Genomic DNA, 23,662 nt, shown 5'->3' with positions numbered 1-23,662 from the left:
TTTTTGAATATTGGGACCACCACCCCAGTCTGCCACTCCTTCGGCACTGACCCAGACTTCCACGCAATGTTACAGAGGCGTGTCAACCAAGACAGCCCCTCTACACCCAGCGCCTTCAGCATTTCTGGACGGATCTCATCGGTCCCTGGAGCTCTGCTACTGTGGAGTTGTTTGACTACCTCAGTGACCTCCTCCAAGGAAATTGACGACCCCCCATCATCTTCCGGCTCTGCCTCGATCGTAGAGGGTGGATTAGTCGGGTTCAGGAGTTCCTCAAAGTGCTCCTTCCAACGCTCAACAACCTCCTCAGTTGAGGTCAGCAGTGTCCCCTCCTTGCTGTATACAGCTTGGATGGTCTTCCAGAAACACTTTGGTGCCGACTGAAAGTCCTTCTCCATGGTTTCTCCGAACTCCTCCCACACCCACTGCTTTGCCTTGGTCACGGCCGAAGCCGCAGCCCTCCGGGCCAGTCGATACCCTGCAACTGCTTCTGGGGTCTCCCGGGCTAACATATTCCGGAAGGCCTCCTTCTTCAGTCGGACGGCTTCCCTGACCACCGCTGTCCACCACGGTGTCTGAGGGTTACCGCCCCTTGAGGGACCTATGGCCCTCAGGCCACAGCTCCCAGCCGCAGCTTCAGCAATGGAGGCTTTGAACACCGACCACTCATGCTCGATGTCCCCAACCTCCACAGGGATGCCTGAGAAGCTCCGCCGGAGGTGGCAATTGAAATCTCTCCGGACAGGCTCTTCCTCCAGACGTTCCCAGTTCACCCTCACTACACGCTTGGGTTTCCCAGGTCTGTCCAGAAGCTTCCCCCGCCATCGAAACCAGCTCACCACCAGATGGTGATCAGTGGACAGCTCTGCCCCTCTCTTTACCCGAGTGTCCAAAACACATGGCCTCCGATCAGATGATACGATAATGAAATCGATCATCGACCTTCGGCCATAGGTGTTATGATGCCAGGTGTACTTGTGGGCATCCTTGCGTTCGAACATGGTGTTTGTTATGGACAAACCGTGACTAGCACAGAAGTCCAACAACAAAACACCACTCGGGTTCAGATCGTGGTGGCCATGCCTCCCAATCACGCCCCTCCAAGTTTCTCCATCATTGCCTACGTGTGCATTGAAGTCCCCCAGTAGGACAGTGGAGTCCCCTGCAGGAGCCCCCAAAAGGACTCCACCCAGGGTCTGCAGGAAGGCCGAGTACTCTGAACTGCTGTTAGGTGCATAAGCACAAACCACAGTCAGAGTCCCCCCCCCCCCACAGTCCTAAGGCGCAGGGAGGCGACCCTCTCGTCCACTGGGGTGAAATCCAGCACAGAGGCGCTCAGCTGGGGGCTAGCTAGTATAGCCACACCTGCCTTACGCCTCATACCGTGAGCAACTCCGGAGAAGACCCCTATCCAGGAGTTTGGATCCGGCGCCGTTGCTGTGCGTGGAGGTTAGCCCCACCAGATGTAATTGGTATCGCTCCACCTCCCTCACAAGCTCCGGCTCCTTCCCCCCCAGCAAGGTCACATTCCATGTCCCCAGAGCCAGCCTTTGCCGCCCGGGTCCGGTCCGTCGGTGCCCCCCGCCTTCACCGCCACCTAGTTGGCAGCGCACCCGACCCCGACAATTCCTCCCGCGGGTGGTGGGTCCACGGGACGATGGAGGAGGAGATGGTGCTTCCACGTTGCTTATTCGGGATGGGCCCGGCCGGGCTCCGTGGTAAGCCCGACCATCAGGCGCTCGCAGGCGGGCCCTCCATCTGGGCCTGGCTCCAGACGAGGGCCCCGGGGCTTCCTCCGGGCCGGGTCTCTCTTCCTTTTGGTTGTTCTTTCATCAGGGGATTTTACCTGTAACCCCAGGTAGGGGGGCTAGGGGGTACTACCACTTGCCCAAGGTGGACCCCCAGACTAGTGGAGGGAAGGAGGCATCTTACTTCTCCATTCTAGTTTTGCAACTAGCCACTGCCCTGCAAGTAATTAGTCAATTGTTATTTTGTGGATTCATTAATCTACGTGAGAAATGTGGCGTGTGAGAGTGTGAACTAGTTGAAATGCGTGTGTCTCACGGTCAATGCGTGAGACTTGGCAACACTGCGATTGGCTTTTGCTAGTTTTGCGCCCGATTCCCGATGTCCCATTCATATCTCAGCCAAGCACAACGTTACGATAATTGCTATCTGTTTTGCTGCGAGTTCGAGTTTGTCTCCGTTCCTGTGCGAGAAACAGATTTTATGGAAGCTGCTGTCGTGAGCTAACTGGCTATCACGGTCTTATTATGCAGCTTCACAGCCTGCTAGCATACAGCACTAAGGTTGACAAAACCACACTTGAACATCATTAGAATTCCAAACATTCATATGTGATTTATCATTGAACTAAACATGGAACCTGAATACTACCGAAAACTGTTAAATCATTCCCTACAGTGCATATAGTTCATTATGGGTAACACTACAGTACAATACATTTAGCTACATTTAAATCAATCGCGTCTACAAACCATCTCTGCTACGCTTCCTTAAAAGTGACAGCAAAAAGAGTTTTGCTACAGTAACTCTGGTTCTTGTCGAGGGGCAAAATCTCCTAAGTCCCAGTAGCAGCTTCAATAATGTGTTGCCTTCGTCTTGCTTATTGACTATGTCAGCTAGACAATATACCATAGTTTACAATGTACAATATACACAATATAATACAAATAATATAGCCAACCAGTTACTAGTCACACAGTTACTGCCAGTCGAATTGCGTTTGCTGCTCAACGACGCCTCCTGGCCGCTATTATGCTACGGAACAAGGAGGCGGTCTGGAGTGGTCCGAACGGACCTCTAAAACTGTGTCGTTGCTGCTCTCCGCTCAACATGTGGCACGAACGGTTACTTCTCATGACTTCTCATGACTTCTCATGACACTAACCTATATATTATACTCTCTCTCCCTCTCCCCTTCTCTCTCTCTCTCTCCCTCCGTCTCTCTCACACACACACATACACACACACAAGGTTAATGCTTAGTCGGGATGTGTGTACAGGACTGCTTTATAATACAAGTTCACATAGAAAACACAGGATGATACTTAAAGTCAGATAGAAACGAATCATAATTTATACAACTCGACCCTGCCAGACCTTGCCCTATTGGCTACGCCCCCACACCAGCCCTGCTCAGCCAGTCCCAGACACCAACAGCGACAAAACAGAAGAAAGAGAGCAGCAGAGAAAACCGCCTAGCCCCCATCCCTACCCCGTGAACCCAGACCTGTGGCTTTCAGCCTCAGTCATAGATTCTTACCGATCACTGGGTTCGGTTTCAAACGATTTGAAAGGTGAAGCAAAAAACGCTGTTGAAGTTACCCTACCCCTCCTCCCTCCCCCACTAGCAGCTGGTGCTGGAGAGATCCAACAGGTTCTCCGTGACTGCCGGCTCTTCCGCCCCCTCCGTCTGCCCCTTGCCCCCCCCCTCCTCCCCCTCCTTTCCCAGCATCCCCAGCAGGTCCCAGGAAGGCGGCAGCAAGTGTGTGAAGGCCAGACGGGCCAGCCACGAAGCCAATGGGATGACCAGCAGAGCCAGCAGCATGCACGCAGTCCTGAAGGGGAAGTACTGCCGTACCACCCCGTCCTCATCCTCCCTCCATCCCGGGAACAGGAGGAGGCAGGGCATGCGGAAGAGGGGCTCCCCGCTCAGCAGCCTCAGTAGCGCCCCTGTCAGGTAGCCGGCGGTGGCGCCGTAGACGTTGGTGAAGGGGCAGTGCAGGACGCTAGATGAGGTCTCCGCTGACCAACAAGAAGGCAAACACACTGTTGTCAGTGAAGGCCAGGCCGGTCCCGGCCAGCCCCACTAGCAGGATGCTGATGCGGATCACCCACACACACTCCCTGTCCGACGCCTGGGGGAGGGAGAGACACAGGACAAAACATGTTTTGTAATTCTTTAGCTTTTTATATTGCTAGTAGGGTTGCAAATTGTAGGCACGTCCCTGAATCAAATTGATAATGTTAACGATCAATCCATCGATTAATTGTAATTTAAATACAAACATTTCCAAACAATACAAACACTTTTTTTTTCTTAACCAACACTTTATTACGGATGGACTGGGTTATTTTTCTCTGCCTGCTGTCTCTGCAGCTCCTCCTCGCAAACACTGAGCCGATGGTGGGTTTGCTGCAGGTGAGACGAGGAGGAGAGCCAACTTGTCCGAGTGAACGTTCTTCAAGCGATAGAGCATTGTTGTTGTCGTCGTGTTGTACGTGTAGGCGTTTTGAAGTGGTCCCACACAATGCTTTGCTTGGCCCGCTTCATTTTTCAAAATATGCCACTGTTGATTTCTCAGCATTTCTCCCGAGATGGCTGCTTCGCTACCACGTTGTTTGATAGTAGATTGAGTAAATTTCACATGCTCGAACAAATCCTTAACAATCAATGAATCGATTTTTCGATTAATTGTTTGCATCCCGAATTGCTAGGTAGAAATGATGCTCAGAGAGAGGAGAGCACAGACCTCCGCCCATGAACGCATTTCGTGGCTCTGTGCACGCACATTCCTATAATGCTATACAACTGTAGATCTGAAGTAAACATGGGGTCTCCCCAGACTATTCTCTAATTTTAAAACTTGTGAAGGACAGTAGATCAACAGAGCTAACTAAAGGAGGTGTCACACACACATACACACCTCAGTCCTGAGGAAACTCTTGTAGATGTTGTGAGTGAACATGGATGCGGAGGACAGCAGGACGGAGTCCATGGAGGACATGACGGCTGCCGCCACCGCCCCGATGCCGATCACAGACACCCAGTGGGGCGTGAGGTGATGCAGCACCAGGGGCAGGACCTTCCCAGCCTGCCCCTTCTCAAATGGAGAGGGCAGACCATAAGATGTCTGGTTCCAATCTGTGGGTGTGGATGGGGTGGAGAGGGAGGGGGGGATTGAGGGAGAGAAGGTAAATGGGTGCATGTGGGTGTGTAGGTAGTTGGCCTGTAGTTGGTTAGGTAGTTAGCTAGTAATTAGTCAGCCAGTTAGTTAGTTAGTTAATTATTTAGTTAGCTGTCTGTTTGTTTGTTAACTAGTTAGTTAGTTAGTTAGTTAGCTAGTTAGCCAGTTAGTCTCAGTGCTGCTTTGTTCTGGTCTGTTTGCTGTGTGTCTGTCTTGTCTCTTTCTGTCACTATTTCAAACGTCCTTGGGTCTCATAAAAGGCGCTATATAAATTTAATTAATTATTATTATTATTATGTATTCATGCAGCTGGTTTCAGGATTACCTATCAAATGGAATCAGAATCTGTGTTATTGCCCTGTGGTTTTTCAACATACTAGGAATTTGCTTTCAGTCATGGTGTATAACATGGAGACAACATCGGACAGTGTACAGGGACAAGACAGGACAGCGCAAAGACGGGACAGTGCAAAGAGTAAGCAACAATATACAAAGAGTAGTATGGTCAGTGCATATACAGTGAGTGTGTGTGTGTGTGTGCATATGGTGTGTGTGGTGTGATATGTAAGTGTGGTGCATCCTGTACAGTACATTCAGGGGTCATGTGGAAGTGTCTCTCAACAGTGACAGGGTCTGTGGTGAGGCTGAGGGCTGGGGGGGGGTCAGAGGTACAGGTGCAGTGTGTACCTGTAGAGGGGTACAGTGTTACCTGTAGAGGCTGCCACAGCTCCTATTATGACGGAGGGGATCCCCATGATGACGACGATGCCGGCGGCGGCGAAGCATGTGACCTGCGCTTGAGCGGGCGACGCTGCGGAGAGGATCCGCTGGTAGACGACCTGGTAGGCCAGTCCTCCTAGTGACTACAGACACACACACACACACCAGAGATTGTAGGCCTTGAAGCCACCATGTGATGTATCCTACTGTAGCGAATGGTTACTACTGATGGGGAGATATGTTTTATGCTTTTCATTGGTACATATGGAATAAACCAACTTGAATGGTAAGCTGTTAGGCCTCACTCAAGACCTGCTACAGTAAGTCTCCTTATATATGATATATATATATATATACTGTATATGTGGCACCACAGAAAATTTAAAATCTGAAACATGAATCACACTTAATAATCACAATTACAATATCAGGCAAATAATCACAATTACTATTTTTTTTTCTTGATCGTGCAGCCCTAGTCTGGCAGATCATGTGATAGATACTGTCATGCTGATTAGTGGAAGTTTCCCTCTCTCTGTCCCTCAACTTCCTTCCTTATGCAACCCACATACATCTGAATACCACCCTCCCACACATCTGAATACCAACCCAACCCCCCCCCCCCCCCCCCCTACACACACACACACACAGATCTGAATACCATCCCCCTCCACAGATCTGAATACCAACCCCCCCCCACACACACACACACAGTAAATCTAACCATAAGGAGCAGCTCATCTGTCCATTTCCCAGCATCCTCAGGCTTCAGTTTGCCCAACCAGGGGGCCTGCAGCGATTGGTTGAAAATAGACGAGAGTGTGAAATCAGAGGATGCTGGATTGAGAAACAGGAAGGGAACGCAGAGCCACTGAAAAACAAAGCCACACAACCTCACACATCTGGACTTCAAACTCTGTAACAGACACAGACATAAATGAAGGGTTGATTAACAGTATTAACTATACTCTTCAAAAAAAAACTTGAGAAACGTTTTTTAGATCAATTATTTATCCCCTTTAATAATACCAATTGGTATTGTATTTTAAATTGTTGGAAAGCCTGATTTGTCACCTTGACATTGAGGTACAACTTGTAAGGATCATGCATTTGTGGAATGAGCAACACAGCTAAAGGTGTCCCTGACAGTGTAAAATGAATGAAGTGTAAAAATGGCCAATATGTGTTGTTTTTCTGCGTGGCTGTAAGACAGCACACTATGAATAGCAAATGTCGGGTTGTCCCTACCTGGGTCTCTTCCCTTGTTGACCTGCAGTTCTATGTTGCTACCACAAGAGGCAGTGGTCCCAGAACATCAAAACAAAAGACTATGACACCATTGATTTCCAAGAGCTCTCGAATGCTGAATGTTGTGAGTTCAAACCTCGGTGTGGATAGTTTTTTGTCACTGGAAGTAAAAATGTGGTTACCTGTTGGCTGTATGTCAGTTATTGAATTTATGTGCAGTAATTTAACATTTGCAATACACCTGTTTTGAAATTATACCTGCAATATGTGTCTCAGTAATTACCCATTATATATAGACCCTTTTTCTGTTGGTAAACCATTAAGTGTGCAGGCGCATTATGGCAACAAAAGAATGAACTACGGATGCCACCAGGTCCATCAATCAAATGCATCGATTCTATTGACCAGGGGCCTCATTTATCAAAGAGCGTGTAAATTCCGGTGTAAAAGAGGGCGTACGACGAAAACGAGGAAAATGCGAAAAGTAGCGTACGACGAGAATATTTACAAGCTTTTCGGATCTATCAAAAATGTCGTACACGCTGCTGCGCCAAATTCACCACAGAAAATCCGACGCTGGCGGAGAAGAGAGCGTACGCGCACGCGCCCCGTGTTCCGCCCTCTCCACGCCCAAATTCAACCATATATGGTCAAAACTATGACAGCGCACAACGGGGATACCCCGGAAGGAACCAACATAATATAGGTGGAGCATAGGAAAGACAAATACGTTTATGGAAAAACGCGGAAAGAAGAGAAACTTTTCGGAGACGGAGGTGCATGTGCTTGTTGGTGAGGTCCACGCGAGGAAAGAAAATCATCTTCGGAAGGTAAGCTATTTGTACGAGCCAACATTTGTCTGATTGCTCCTACAGTTTAGGTAGCCTACTGTACGTTTCGTGCATCCTGTATTTGGCGTAGGCTACACGGACATGCTGTATTATGTGGCTGTGAGGAAAGCAAACATTCCACACATTCTGTGGTAGGCTATGATTGATTTAGGACCAAAAACAGGGTCAAAATACAATACGGTTGTATTGTTTTTATTTTGGCACAAATATTCCTGACCGATATTGAAATACAAAGCATTTTTGTATTGTATTTATTATGGCGTGTATTGTATTTCAACATCGTGTATTGTATTTCAATGTGCGTATTGTATTTCATTTTGGCACATATATATGGGGGTGATTTGTGCCAAAATGAAATACAATACACACCTTGAAATACAATACACACTTTGAAATACAATACACACCTCGAAATACAATACGGTTGTATTGTTTTTATTTTGGCACAAATATTCCTGACCGACATTGAAATACAAAGCATTTTTGTATTGTATTCATGTTACATGTGTATTGTATTTCAATATCGTGTATTGTATTTCAATGTGTGTATTGTATTTCATTTTGGCACGAATCACCCTCCATAGTTACAGAGATATAAACTATAGATAGATAGGCTTTGTTCCTAATAATTAAATTACAACCAGAGAACAAGGAGTTTGCGAACAAGGTAGGCTCATCTAATGTGTGAGATGAGCTACAGCAATGGGTCAATGAGCCATTAGACAAATATATTCCAGGAGTCTGCCCCAAGTTGCCTGTTTCAATATCTGTGTGGTCTGAATGGCTCTATGTGCTACTAACCCTGCTCTGCCTTCCCTCTGCCTTCCCTCTCCCTGGTGCCTCTCTCTCTCACTGTCACCAGCAGACCTCACGAAGTCCGATAGATACCCATGTGTCTACTGTGGATGATGTAGCATGTCCGTAGAATATTCTCTCTCCTATGATGCTTTTAGCCTCTCTCACTCTGAAATGTAATTCAATGCAATGTATTGCTTCATAAATGTTCTTAGCCGGTAGACAAACATACTCCTGGAGCTTGCTCGATCGCCTTGTTGAGAGGGGTCAGGGAAGAATTTTTACAGCTCACTTATCTGGCCCCCGGGTGATTACTGTTTTTTTGCTTCCCTCTGGAATATGTAGAGAGTGGGTCGTATGCCCACCTCCCTTGTTCTCTGTAAAGCGCATTGTGTTGCCTCTGGGTATGAAATGCGCTATACAAATAAAGCTTTGATTGATTGATTGATTGAATGAGTAGTATTACTGCGCCCCTATGGGCGCCCCTATGGTGGTGCCGAATGCCGTAAAGCGCCTGTTAGAATACCACGGGTCAAGTTACATTCTTATGTTCTCACATTTGTACCTGACGTACGCTACAACCAATGATTACTCTGTGTGGAAACGGGTGGGTTGTAAGGAGATCAATAGCGTGTGGAGAAGTGAGGATGGGAGGCCTTGCCTGTCACAGGCTTTGTTCCCATGGTATGCTAAACTTGCTCATGGGTTTGATCATGTGAGCAAAGGGGGGATGATAGCATCGGTAACAAAGCACTGGTATACGAAGGGGTTCACACCAGTGGCACAACGGTGGTGTGAAAAATGTTTCATTTGCGCGAGACACAACATAGCTCGCCCCATTAAACCTCTAGCACAGGCAGGACATCCACCCCCACAAAACGTCGGAGACCATCTCATGATGGACTATATTGAGTTAACACCGAGTGAAGGAAAGAAATACTGTCTAGTAATTGTGGACATGTGTTCAAAATGGGTGGAAGCTTTTCCAAACAAAAAGGCAGACACAGGAGCGGTAGTCAAGGCATTATTGCAGGACATTCTACCAAGGTGGGGAATACCTAGGAAAATTAGCTCAGACAATGGCAGCCATTTCACAGGAGAGGCATGCCGCCAAATCGGTAAGTATTTAGGCATCGACATGGCTACACATTGCTCTTACCATCCTCAGTCAGGGGGGGGGGCAGTAGAAAGAGAGAATGCAACACTGAAAACAAACTAGCTAAAATTTCAGCGGAAACGGGGCTTCCATGGACAAAAGCTCTGCCCCTTGCTCTGATGCAAATGAGAATGAGAGAAAGGCCGCGCATGAAACTAAGCCCCATCAAGGTAGTGATGGGTAGACCGCCAAACGCAGGGATAGGTCCACCCCAGGCACCATTGCCAGATTCGACCTACTGTGATGATGCTATGTTGTGTTATTGTCGCAACCTGTCCTCCGCTTTATCTCAAATAAGACGACAGGTGAAAGAGGCGCTACCAAAGGAAGCCACGGGTCCACTGCATGATATCCAGCCAGGACACTGGGTACTGATCAAGGACTTCCGCTGAGCCAGGTGGAACTCGGACAGGTGGAGGGGGCCATACCAGGTGCTGCTGACCACCTTCACGGCTGTGAAGGTAGCGGAGAGAGCCACCTGGGTGCACGCGTCTCACTGCAAGAAGCACAAGGGACCGATGGGGAATAAAGAAGCAGACGAGCAGGGTGAACCTACCTGCGGGAAGAAAGAAGCAGATGAACGGGGTGAACCGACCCGTGGAGAGCTTGAGAAACAGAAGACAGAACTCAGTCCAAACTCTTTCAAACAGGCCCAGCCGAAGCAGCTGGCAGAGGTGCAGAGTAAGAGACAAAGCACACAATTGGCTGAGAAGAAGAAGCCAGAAGACAAGGACGAGAAGTAGAGGTCACGGGGTGAACCTACCCGCAGAAGATGGGAGTGCGTGGGACAATATGTGCTTTATTATGTATAAGTTTCATTATTGTGTTTCCTATAGTGTATATAATACCAGATCAAGTAAGAAGTGACACCACGGTGGGGACATTCAATGTTACTGTAAAACCATGTGTAGATGTGTTGTGTGATTCCATTTATGAAGGCCATGGTTGCAAGGACTATTAGTGTGGTCATGGGTGATTATGTACAAAAAAAGGTCCTTGAGAAGAAATAGGCGTCTTAGACTAGCCATGTGTTGACAGTCTATAACCAGGGATTCCAATATTTGTAAGTATTTTATAATCATATACTCTGATGTGTTTTATTTTTTATTCATGCTTAAACTCTAACTAAATTTTTACAAGGTTTATAACTAATGTTGATTTTTTTTATCAAAGGGGGGACTGTAAGGGTAAAAATTTGTTCTGTACAATGTTACAATGGGAAGAAAAGGGGTTGGGGTCACAGAGAGGTTTGGAGGATGTGTGTGTTTAGAAAGGAGGGTTAATTGCCTAGGACAGCTGGTTATCTTCACACTTAGGGTGGCGTGTAAAGGGCAACCATTTGATCTGTGTCCTGAGAACTTTAGCACCTGGGACTGGGAGGGTCCAACAACAGGGTTATGGACAAGAAAGGGGGAGTTGCAGAGCTTCTGGTTAAAAGCAGAGACACAGATCAAATTGGGGTGCTCTCTCAACTGACCAGCCTTGATGCAGCTTGCTTTACAAGAAGCCACACTCGAGTGTTTGTAACAATCCTTGGATGAATAAACTCTGGTAACTTTGTTGAACTGTTTTGCTTCTTAACCCATATTGAACGAGAAATTCTACAACAGCACTAGCAGAGTTTCTCGGTGGAAAAGACGCTTTTGCCGTTCTTCCGACTGGATTTGGCAAAAGTTTGCTGAACGCTGATTGGCTGAAGGTGTTTGTCTGTCAAGGCAAGTACCCCCTCCCACATAATCACTCTCTATGGGGTGAAGGCCAGACTGATATTGCGGAGCGAAGCAGTGAGCTCGCTAGATCGGGATGGTCATACCAGGCTACCTGACTGGTGCTTTGGCCTGATCAAGCAGCACTATAGGAAGACCAGAGTGGACACTTTTACTGACTTTGCTGGGGTGGTGAGAGACAGCGCTCCTGTGAAGAAAGTCAACACCCCACAGCTTGTCAGACTTGAGGACGCCACATTGCTTGTTGAAAGCTACAACTGGCACTAGCATCTGAGTAGCTATTTCAAAAAGCTCCCAAAAATTAAGTTACCAGCACTTCAGGTAATTATCATTGTCATGTATTAGCTATTGTATGCTTGTATTTTATTTGTGGGCAATATTTTAATGCACTATTTTAATGCATCTCCCTTCTGTTCTATTGCAGCTTTGATGCTGGAATGCCTGGTGTGGTTGAGGCCAGAGAACACTGTGATGCAACACCAGTCAGGTGTCAGCTGCTGTGCAACACTGATGCCCAGCCCCCCAAAGATGGTCTTCAGGTGCAAGCCCCACTTGGACTGGACATGGCCAGACAGCAGTATCTGTCTGAGAAGATCAGAGAATTCTATTATGATGAGGCTCAAGACATCACTTGCCCTCTGCCAAAGAGTAGCTCGGAAGAATCCCCTGCCAACCAGCAGCTCAGAAGAAGAAGACAGCCGGGTAGGCCCTCACTCTCATTATCACAATGGCACACATGCCACCCCCTGGACCACCAAGTGAACACTTGACACCTTGCACCTTGTCTATACAATAGACAATTGACTCTGCACCACTGTACACTCGAACACTCGAACCAACACCTGACAACACTTGAGCAATTGAACACCTTGTCTATACAATAGACAACTGACTCTGCACTACTGTATACTATTGTACAGTATACTTGACATGTTATGTAATTGCACTGCCTGTATCATGGACACAGTCACAGCCATAAGTAGATGAGCGTGATACTGATAGAATGCTAGTTTGCCAGTAAATTGCCTTTAAATGTCTAAATGCGTACCTAGGACTGGAATGAGGAACTAATCAGTACTGATACTAACAGGACAAGCGAAGACACGAATTCCAATGTACCTGTTTGCTATGCATATATCGTTGCTATTGTATGTACTTTTGCAACTTATGTTTGCATCACTGGATATTATAGAAACTATGTAAAAATGTGGTTACCTGGTGGTGCTATGTCAGTTATTGAATTTATGTGCAGTAATTGAACATTTGAAATACTCCTATTTTGAAATTATAACTACAGTATAGTTGTCTCAGTAATTACCCATTATATATAGACCGTTTTACTGTTGGTAAACAATTAAGTGTGTGCGCGCATATTTGCAACAAAATAATGAACTACGGATGCCACCAGGTCCATCAATCAAATACATCGATTCTATTGACTGGTGTCATTATAGCGATGTCGAAACAGGGTGATGACATTGCACAGAAAAGGGTCTATTATGTGATAGACTGCATTTAATGTTTTCGGTCACAGGAGGCCAGCAACAGGCTTAGATAGACTGTGTTCCTTGTTCAGTTTCAGCAATTCAATGAGTATTTGAGTTAGGCTATTTAGTTTATTCCTGTAAGTATTTCTGTTAGTTGTCATTATATTTCTTTATTATTTCAGCGATTTTGTGCTGGATTAGCATTGGAAGCATTGGAACTGATGTATCCAAGCAACAAAATCAACTTATTTCATGTCATTTCAATTCACAGCTATTTCAGTGGCATGACTAGCTTCCGTCCTACCAGTCCTGAACAGAAACAAGCCAGCCACGCACATAAGTCAGGCTGGACCTGGCTTGGTTTCCTTATTACTGTGGGAGAGTGCAATCATCCAATCCACCAGGCAACTCAAAACAAGAGTGAATACCAACAGAAGAATATTGCAGGGGATTTTGGCAAATTTTTTTGGGGCGCTACCCACACATTTAGCTGTGTGTTGCTCATTCCAGGAATGCATGATTCTTACAAGTTGTACCCCATTGTAAAGGTGACTAATCAGGCTTTCCAACGATATAAAATATAATACCAATTGGTTTTATTGAAGGGGATAAATAAACAACCAAAATAATGTGTCCGAACTTTTTTGAGGAGTATACTGTAGTTCTGATACCCGTTGGAGCACACAATCAGTAACTGACCTGACCATTTAGTCTATTATATGCCCGTTGCCCCCCAAGAACCCAAAATCAGAACCGGGTGCCAGACAGAATGAATGGGGAAATGGTGGTGGAAGGGCAGTTATTATCTGTGCTTAACAACACTAACCGACTTCATACTATTCAAAAGCACATTGCTATATTCTGTAGGCCGAGAAGAATTCAATGATGTCCACCTCTTGACATTTTCTCGAATATAATGACTGCTATATTGACCAGAAGACATTTTCATGCAACTGTTCTGATTGCTAACATGTTTAGCATAAGTGAATTGAGTATATCATAGCGAAAATTTGCATCACGGCGAAGTCCCGGCTAGGTTTGTACTATTGTACAAGGTGGACAATAGAACACACTAACTTTTAGTGACTGGAGGAGAACATAGCAGACATTTTGTGGTTGTCAAGTTCCGCCTGAATGCTTGGTTTGGCTAACGTTGGCAAGCTACTGTAGCTATATTGTACAGAGTGGAAAATAAAGGGCACTAATTTTGGGCAAAGCGACGCAGCTCCGGAGTAGTATTATGTAAATGGTAAGTGGACTGCAGTTATACAGCGCTTTTATCCAAAGTGCTTTACAATGGCCTCTCATTCACCCATTCACCCACCCCAGACAGCAGCTGACACTGAACCGAATCCAGTCCGGCAGATCCGCATAGGAATCACATCCATCCCTGGTCCGCCCCACGCCTAAGCGCCGATTGTGTCCGGATCCGTAAATCAGATTTTAGCCGGTATTGGCCCGTTGTGAAAATCAACACTGGAGCGGATCCGTTTCATGGATGTGATAAATTCGTCCCAGATCCACCCAGTTTCATGTTGCTGTCTGGGTCCCCATCGCCTCCATCGTCCCTCCTTCCTACCAACCTCCATCCTCAACGCTCCCTCCTTCCCTCCTATACAAATGTCATCCCTCTCTTCTTCATCTCCTCGTCACTTTTCCACCTCCTCCCCCCTCACCTCCAGCCCCCCCCCCCTCCCTCCCCCTCTCACCAGGCTGACGAACATGAAGATGAGCTGAATGACGTCTGTGTAGACAACAGAGTACAGTCCTCCCAGCAGGGTGTAGATGATGGACACAGCCGCCGACAGGATGATGGAGTAGAACGAGGACAGGTCCAGAATCACACTCATCGTCCCGGATGCAACACACACACACACACACACAGAAATGTACGCATGTATACACACACACACAAACACACACACACACACACACACACACACAAGCAAAACATCTGAGATTTTCGGTCAAGCGTATATAGGTGGAGGCAGGTTATGTAACATAGGAGTATGCAGTGTGTGTGTGTGTGTGTGTGTGAGGCTGAAACTGACCCAGGGCAGCCAGGATGCAGGCCACCAAGAGGAGGTCGCTGATCAGAGCAGGTAGTATCAGCGCTGTGGTGAAGGCGTTTCCATATCGATGCTGGAATGGGTCCAACATCGTCACATAGCGCCGTGACCTCATTGGCTTGGCGAAAAAGAGCCCTCCTATTGGACAAAAAGACAGGAAGCTGGTCAGATTTGGACACTTTCAGATATGAGAGGAAGAGCGAAAGAGAGAAAGAAAGAGCACTAATGCTACAGTCATGAGAAGTATACTCCCGCGTCTGCAGGCATACAGTGTTGGCAGCAGCGGTGGAAAAAAACATATTACAACCCGCAACCCAGCTCTCGCTCTCGGCAGTAAGTCGTCTGCCTTTCCGGTGGGTGTTGGCCTCCGCCAGGGCTGCGCTTTGTCACCAATCCTGTTTGTGATTTTCATGGACAGGATATCGAGGCGTAGCCGGGGGGAGGTGGGTTTGCAGTTCGGTGAGCTGGGGATCACGTCACTGCTTTTTGCAGATGATGTGGTCCTGATGGCATCAGCTGCCTGCGACCTCCAGCACTCTCTGGATAGGTTCGCAACTGAGTGTGAAGCGGCTGGGATGAGAATAAGCACTTCTAAATCTGAGGCCATGGTTCTCAGCAGGAAACCGGTGGCCTGTCCGCTCCGAGTAGGAAATGAGTCCCTACCCCAAGTGAAGGAGTTCAAGTATCTGGGGGTCTTGTTCACGAGTGAGGGAACCATGGAGAGGGAGTTTGGCCGGAGAATCGGAGCAGCTGGTGCGGTTCTGCAGTCGCTATACCGCACTGTTGTGACGAAAAGAGAGCTGAGCCAAAAGGCAAAGCTCTCGATCTACCGGTCTATCTTCGTCCCCACCCTCACCTATGGTCATGAAGGATGGGTCATGACCGAAAGAACGAGATCACGGATACAAGCGGCCGAAATGAGTTTTCTCCGGAGGGTGGCTGGGGTCTCCCTGAGAGATCGGGTGAGAAGTTCAGTCATCCGGGAGAGACTCGGAGTAGAGCCGCTGCTCCTTTGCGTCGAAAGGAGCCAGTTGAGGTGGTTCGGGCATCTAGTGAGGATGCCTCCTGGGCGCCTCCCTAGGGAGGTGTTCCAGGCGTGTCCGGCTGGGAGGAGGCCGCGGGGTAGACCCAGGACCAGGTGGCGGGACTACATCTCCGCACTGGCCTGTGAGCGGCTAAAGATTCCCCAGGCAGAGCTGGTTGATGCTGCTAGGGAAAGGGATGTCTGGGGCTCCCTGCTGGAGCTGCTGCCTCCGCGACCCGACCCTGGATAAGCGGATGAAGATGATGATGATGATGATGACAACCCGCAACCACGAGGGGCAGTAAAGCACTGCTACAGTGAGGCTACAGTACTAGGCTTGTCTGACAAACGGTTGCCGTTGCTTAGACTAATGTAGGCTACCTTTCTTAGTTTGACCGGAATGAATTGTGACCGCCGCTGGTAATTTGGTCCTCAACTAGGCATTTTCATTTTTCAGTTTTTTACAGATTATGAAAGTGCAGATTGTAAGCTTTCAAATGAGGTCTCATACATTGAAATATGAACATATTTGAAGAAGATATGCTTATTTGAATGCTAGTACTGCCAAATCAACTTAGCTGAGAAATCTCCCTCCAAAGTTCTCCAGCATTTTCACACCTCTGACTGCCAGGTAATGGGCGTGAACAATAGCCTGGTAACCCCTCCCCCAGCCACTCCCCCACTGGACGATCTGTCATTATCTGTCAGAGTGGCTGTCAACTTGGGGTATTACCTGAGAGTGGCTGCCAAGTGAGGTGCTCTCTCACTGATGACCCCACACTCTTTGAGTCAGTATTAATCTTGTGTTGTGAATGCAGTTAAGAACAATATAAGATGAAGTTCAAATTGAACGTTCTTTATTGTCACATACATGATATAAAGTACAAGCATAAGTAGTTAAGTGTACAAAAAAAGGCAACAGTCTAAGTGTTAAAGTGTACAGTCAGTTGTCTGTTTTATAGACAAGGTGCATAGTGTTCATTGTGATCAAGTGTACAACAAAGTAATAACAGTCCCCAGCTCAATACTCAAGGTAATAACAACAGTACTCAGCTCAGTATTCAATATTCTAACAAGGCAGTCTGTGCAAGTGTGGGCAAGTCTGTGCAAGAGAACAAGCAACGCTTCAGTATACAAACAGGAAAACAGGAAAGGCTGTGGCCTTTCTCCTGCAGTGCTGTCCGTCCTGATGATCTGCAGTGAATATACAAGCGAACAGTCTTGTTCTGAGCTGCTGTGGAGTGTGGCGGGGGACATGTGACGTCTCGTCCCTCATCAGAACAGAACTCTCTGATCTTGTCAAAGAGATACGTCTGTCTGGCCATGTCCAGTCCGGGTGGGGCTTGCACAAGAAGACCTTCTCTGGGGGGCAGGACATCAGGCTTGCGCAGCAGGTGAAACTCGACTGCCGGTGCATCACGGTGTTCTCTGGCCACAACCATGCCAGGTCTCTCAGCATCAAAACTGCAATAGAATAGAAGGAAGAAAGTACATTAAACTATTGCCCACAGTACTGGCACTCCATATAGATAAAATAGTACCAGAATGTGTTGATTAAATAGACTAGCTAATGCATGATAGGATGAACGTATTCTCACCTGTTGTGCAAAATCAAAGCTGTAGTGCATAGTGATCTTCTTGCTGGCTGGTATGAAGGGAGAGCTGCAATTCCTTACAAGCTGGAGCTTGTTTTTGCTCATCCTGTAACCAAAACAAAGAAAAAGGTGTCAGACTACCATACCTCTCATGCTCTCTCATTCTGTTTCTCTCTATAATATAGCTACCTAGCTAGATATAAGCTGCCTCGCTGGCTAGTTTAGGAACAAAGGGCTAGCTCAGCTAATTAGCATGTTAGCTAACGTTAGCTAGCTAGCCTTTGTTAGTTAGTGCTAGTGCCTTTGTTATGCTAGCTAGACTTAGTCACTTGTTTAGAAAGGAGCTACTGCTAAACGACTAACGTTAATGTAATGTAAACAGCACAGATAGTATAAAGATCAGCTTACCCCAAAGCAAAGCAGAATGCTTGGCGGTGGTGTGAATCTGGTACGTCGTTCGACGTTTCGCTTGGTAGCAACAAGTTGATAGTCATCTCTGTATCACAGGTCATCAAGAATAAAACTCCGTGTACGAACGAGTCCTGCTCTGCTGGAGTTTTATTTGCTCTTAAAACTCTTTCCATGCCCTGGATGCCATCCCCGTCTTCTCTTTAGCAAAAGCTGTAGCATCCATGGTTAAACTTGGGACTGAATGTAAACAAAGCTTGTTGTTTGGGAAGGGTTGGGGGCGGAGAACCCGGAAGCAATAGCCAATGAAACCAAATCATGCTAATCGATCTGCCCGCCCCCAAGCCCGGCTCTAAATCAGCTAAAAACGAGCTTAGTTTGCAGACTAATTATACTTATTTCGTGAACCTAAAACTGTTGTCTGTTATAGTAAGTGGGTTCTTCACAACTTCAACTTTGGTAATACAAAAAAAAAACGAAAAAAAACGTTTTTTTATTCATTTTGCCCCCTAGCGCATTTCGGAGTTTGCCGAGTTGCGGACCAAATCACCAGCCGCTGTCACAATTGTGAACTGCTCTTTTGGATTAGCTACAGCAGAGACAGTAGCCGACATAAAATTGGTTATTTAAAGGGCTATCATTTTACCAACTGATCGGACTTCATTCATTAGACTATTTTTGATTCAAACCCGGAAACTCAGAAATCCCAAATTTTCCAACCCCATTTTCAACGATGCAGTCAGAGTAACGACACCACGATATACAATCAATAAATAGCGCTAAACCAGCGAAGACTAATTTATTTCAACGTATTTACCAACCCATGATAGACTTATTCGATTCAAAGCACAAGCTACCACGACTGCCCAAGTGGCTCAGTTGATAGCGTAACAGACTTGTAATTCAAGGGGCGCGGATTCGGTTCCGCGTCCCTGCTGTCGGAAGGACATAGAAAGGATTCTCCGTCTTCAAGAAGGAAAGACATTGGGCCTCATTCACCAACGAAGTAAATTAGTTCTTAAAGGACAATGCTAGTTTTTGACAACCTCAACCTTATTTACGACATATTATAAGACGTTTGACTCACCGAGATCACTTTGGTGTAGTTCGGAGGCATGTAGAAGAAATTAAAATCCAGCGCGAGCCAGTATATCCATGTAATGGCGGTGGTTGGGGCACTTAGAATGCAGTTTCTAAAAATCTATTTTCTGCCGCGAAATGGTTGTTTTCATCAATCTGTCTTGATGAATCGCTAGTTGTGCTTACATAGAGCATAGGCCTGTTGTGTTGTTTTTCACATGCCTCTAATATGATCTTTAGAAACGTCTTTAGACATGAAATAGCTTCCTCACTTGCTCCAGCACGCATGCGCACAGCGTGCTGGAGCAACGATTGCGCGCTGTGCGAATGCGTGCTGGAGCAAGTGAGGAAGCTATTTCGTGTCTAAAGACGTTTCTAAAGATCATATTACAGAGGCCTATGCTCTATGTAAGCACAACTAGCGATTCATCAAGACAGATTGATGAAAACAATCGTTTCGCGGCAGAAAATAGATTTGTAGGCAGGTAGGCAGCTTACAGGGAAGAGCTGAGGGAAATGAAATGGACTGCACTTGGGTTGTGTTGTGTTAATTTATTTATTAAACTTTGTTCAATTACATCGGCGTCTTGTCTCATTCCTTATAATGTATGCCCAGTCAAAAGAGAGCAAATGTCACTCTTCCTAATGTCATTCCTCCTGTCCGCTGAGTGATTAGACCCTCCAAGTTACATAACATGGATCTTAATGGACAAGCATGTCTGATGCCCTCAATGTGTAGGTGTACAGTAAGTAGATACTGCTGTTTGGTAGAAATGCTATACAAAAAGAGGGAACTTTACATGTAGAGTGGTATGCATATCCCGGGTAGCCAACAAAGATGTTGACGAAGCCACCGTCATGGTCACACACAGCCTGCAGTTGGATGGAGTGGTAGAGCTTGCGATTGAAATAGCTCTGTTGCTCTGCCGCTGGTGGAATGAAGGGGACATCTGTGCCATCGATGGCTCCAGCTGGGCGACTGAAGGCAGGCGATCCGGCCAGGCGGGCAAACCTGGCCCCGACCTCCTCCAGCTCTGTCTCTGTGGGGTAGCGTATTACACAGCCTATGATGCGCTGAATCCCTTTGCCCACTCTGTGGACCACATTGCAGACCGTTGACCTGGGCATGTCAAAAGCCTCCGACACAACCCGGTATGAGGTTGCACTGGCCAGCCAGTACACAAAGACGAGCACCTGTGTGTGAATGACAAGATGGGCCATTGTAAAGTGTAGGTTCTGAGAAAAGCTCTATATAAATGCAATGAATTATTAGGTGGGCTAGCTTGCAAAAGCTAGCCCAACTTGTGATATTCCCACTATTTCTTTCTTTATTAGGTGGGCTAGCTTGCAAAAGCTAGCCCAACTTGTGATATTCCCACTCTTTCTTTCTTTCTTTCTTTTTCTTTCTTTCTTTCTTTCTTTCTTTCTTTCTTTCTTTCTTTCTTTCTTTCTTTCTTTCTTTCTTTCTTTCTTTCTTTCTTTCTTATTATTATTTTTCTCCCCGTTTTTTGTCTCCTTTATAACTTCTTCATACTTTGTGCTAGAAACTTTATTCAAACTTTAAAATGTTCACGATGTTTAGCTCTTTAACGGGTGTATTCAGATTTTTGATATTTTTTTTATAGTTTTTTAGTAATTTAACTTTTAATAGTAATTTTTGTGCCATTGAAACTGCTGGTGGAATGTTCAGTATCATGTTTTTCGAGTGGTGGCAGCTGTTGCTTTGAAAATATTTACACATTTTGTAAACTGCTGGCACTCCTGCAGTTTTGAAAGCTCACACACTTATTTTACATCAAAACGTTCACACAACTGTGCTGATTCGTACAATGTAAGTATCTAAGCTGTGTGACTTATACTTTTCGCTGTATAATGATTTGTTCGACAACTGCGCTCCCCATTGAAACTTATGGCGCTACACTCTAGCTTTTGAGCTGCTAATTTTGCATTTTTACTCTTTTTCTAACTTGTTGCTATGCCTACAGTTTTAACAGCTCATACACATATTATATATCGAAACGTTCCCATAACTGTGTTGATTCGTACAATGTAAGTATCTAAGCCGTGTGACTTATAGTTTTCGCTGTATGACGATTTGTTCGGCAACTGCGCTCTCCATTGAAACGTATGGGCCCACACTCTACCTTTTGAGCTGCTAATTTTGCATTTTTACCCTTTTTCTAACTCGTCGCCATGCCTACAGTTTTTAAGCTACACGGACATATCATAGCCTTAAATGTTCAGCATTTTCTCAGGATTCCTACGGTGTCAATATCTAGGCTGTGACCTTTATACTTTTTGAGAGAGAGCTGTCTGAATCCAACATGCCTTTCCATTGAAGTGAATGAGAGGCTGCTCACAGTTTCAGTTGGGATTTGAATTTGGGGACACGTGCAGGCTCTCTGTACAGGCACCCTTTTATGACTACTGTGGTAGCATTCATATTCCTTCTGTCCTTCCTTCCTTCCTTCCATCCTTCCTTCCTTCTTTCCTTCCTTCCTTCCTTCCTTCTTTCTTTCCTTCCCTTCCCTTCCCTTCCCTTCCCTTCCCTTCCTTCCTTCCATCCTTCCTTCCTTCCCTTCCATCTTTCCTTTCATCCATCCTTCCTCCTTTCTTTCTTTCCTTCCTTCCATCCTTCCTTCCCTTCCATCCTTCCTTCTTTCCTTCCTTCCTTCCTTCCATCCTTCCTTTCCTTCCTTCCATCCTTCCTTTCCTTTCTTCCTTCCATCCTTCCTTTCCTTCCTTTCCTTTCCTTTCCTTCCTTCCTTTCTTCCTTCCATCCGTCCTTCCCTTCCTTCCTTCCTTCCTTCCTTCCTTATATTCAAAGAAATATTCAGAATGACACTCTTTTTCAGGCTGCAAACTCATATTAATATATTTTCTCCTCTTTCAGCTATTGAACTCAATAAACTATGAGTTATGATGAGTGGTCTAGTCTATTTTTGAGTGTAGTACTAGCAGTACTTATAACAAAAACCTACTGCAACACCTCCACAGCTACTGCTCCGCCCGGGGTGGGCTACAGACACATGGTCTCCAATGAGGGGTGCATTGGGATGGCCTGGAAATCACTGACCTGCCCCCCACAACCTCTGACCTGAGGGGGCGGAGTCTCGCCACCACGCCACTATCCACGCCACCGTCCCCACATATCAGACCCTGAGTTGGCTAAAGACGCAGTTTTCACGGTTGGGTGCATGTGGGTGGTCTGGGGAGCAGTACGCTGTCCTAGACCAGCTCTGACCCGAGTGGGCAGAGTCGTCACAACGCCACTATCCACGCCACTGTCCCCACATCTCAGCCCCTGAGTGAGCGAGCTACAGACACACAGTCTTCACTGTTGGGTGCATGGAGATTGCCCGGATGTCAGTGCACTGCCTCCGACCTGCTCTGACCGGAGGGGGCGGAGTCTCGCCATCACGCCACTATCCATGCCACGGACCTCACAACACAGCCTCTGAGGTGGCTAGAGACACACAGTCTTCACTGGTGAAGGCAGGTGGGTAGCCCAGCATGGCCTACACTGTCCACGACCGGCTCTGACCCAAGGGGGCGGAGTATCGCCACCACGCCACTGAACATGCTACGGACACTACAACTCAGTCCTTGAGTGGGCTGGAGACACATGGTCTTCCCTGGTGAAGGCAGGTGGATAGCCTGGTGCAGCCTACACTGTTCACGCCTGGCTCTGAACCAAGAGTCTCGCCACCACGCCACAGACCCCACAACTCAGCCACTGATTGAGCTAGAAACACACAGTCTTCACCAGTGGATGCAAGGAGACTGCCCAGAGGTCTTCATGGTGGAGTCTGTCTGGACAATCTGAAGTCCCTCCTGGTGTCACCGCCCTCAAAGTAGGTCCTCAACAGAGGGACATGGAGGTTCACCTGGGCATAGGGACATCTGTCTTCCCTGCGGGCCTAGAGAAGGGAACATTTAGGGCGAACTTCTAATTTGTGCTGATGGCGTATATTTATTTAGCAATATGATACCAGATACATTTAGTTACAGATAATGATATCTGTACAAATTAGTTGGTGCAGTGAAGTAAATGAGGCTGGGATTTTACTATTTTCTAATCACTTGTATTAAAGGAGAATGCTCGTTTTTGACAACCTGGACCTTATTTACGGCATATTATAAGATGTTTCACTCACCGAGATAACTTTGGTGTAATTCGGAGGCCTGTAGAAGAAATTTAAAATCCAGCGCCAGCCAAGTATATCCATGTAATCGCGACGGACGGGGCACTGAGAATGCAGCTTCTAAAAAATCTATTTTCTGCCGCGAAACGGTTGTTTTCATCAATTTGTCTTTATGAATCGCTAGTTGTGCTTACATAGAGCGAAGGCTTGTTGTGGTTTTTCACATGCCTCTGTAATATGATCTTTAGAAAAGTCTTTAGAAACGAAATAGCTTCCCCACTTGCTCCAGCACGCATGCGCACAAAAACGAGCATTCTCCTTTAATCAATGAAGGGAAACAAGGGGAGGTAAACTGATTTTGGAAGAGTTTAACTAGCTAGATAGGTTAACTATACCATTACATTTGTACAAGTGGTGTAACGCTAG

At 46.5% G+C, this 23,662-nt stretch overlaps 1 pseudogene across 1 annotated transcript; it reads right to left on the bottom strand.

The window, feature by feature from the left end:
• Nucleotides 1-3,370: 3,370 nt before the first annotated feature.
• LOC311307287 (high-affinity choline transporter 1-like) lies at nucleotides 3,371-15,120 on the bottom strand (annotated as a pseudogene). The gene is made up of 6 exons: nucleotides 14,967-15,120; nucleotides 14,625-14,773; nucleotides 6,376-6,522; nucleotides 5,641-5,794; nucleotides 4,671-4,888; nucleotides 3,371-3,881 (listed from the first exon to the last, which is right to left on the bottom strand). The product of its transcript is annotated as a high-affinity choline transporter 1-like (transcript).
• Nucleotides 15,121-23,662: the final 8,542 nt, after the last annotated feature.

The sequence above is a fragment of the Borostomias antarcticus genome (assembly GCF_949987555.1).
Source record: "Borostomias antarcticus genome assembly, chromosome: 3".
Lineage (NCBI taxonomy): Eukaryota > Metazoa > Chordata > Actinopteri > Stomiiformes > Stomiidae > Borostomias > Borostomias antarcticus.
This window is presented reverse-complemented; position numbering and strand designations above follow the sequence as displayed.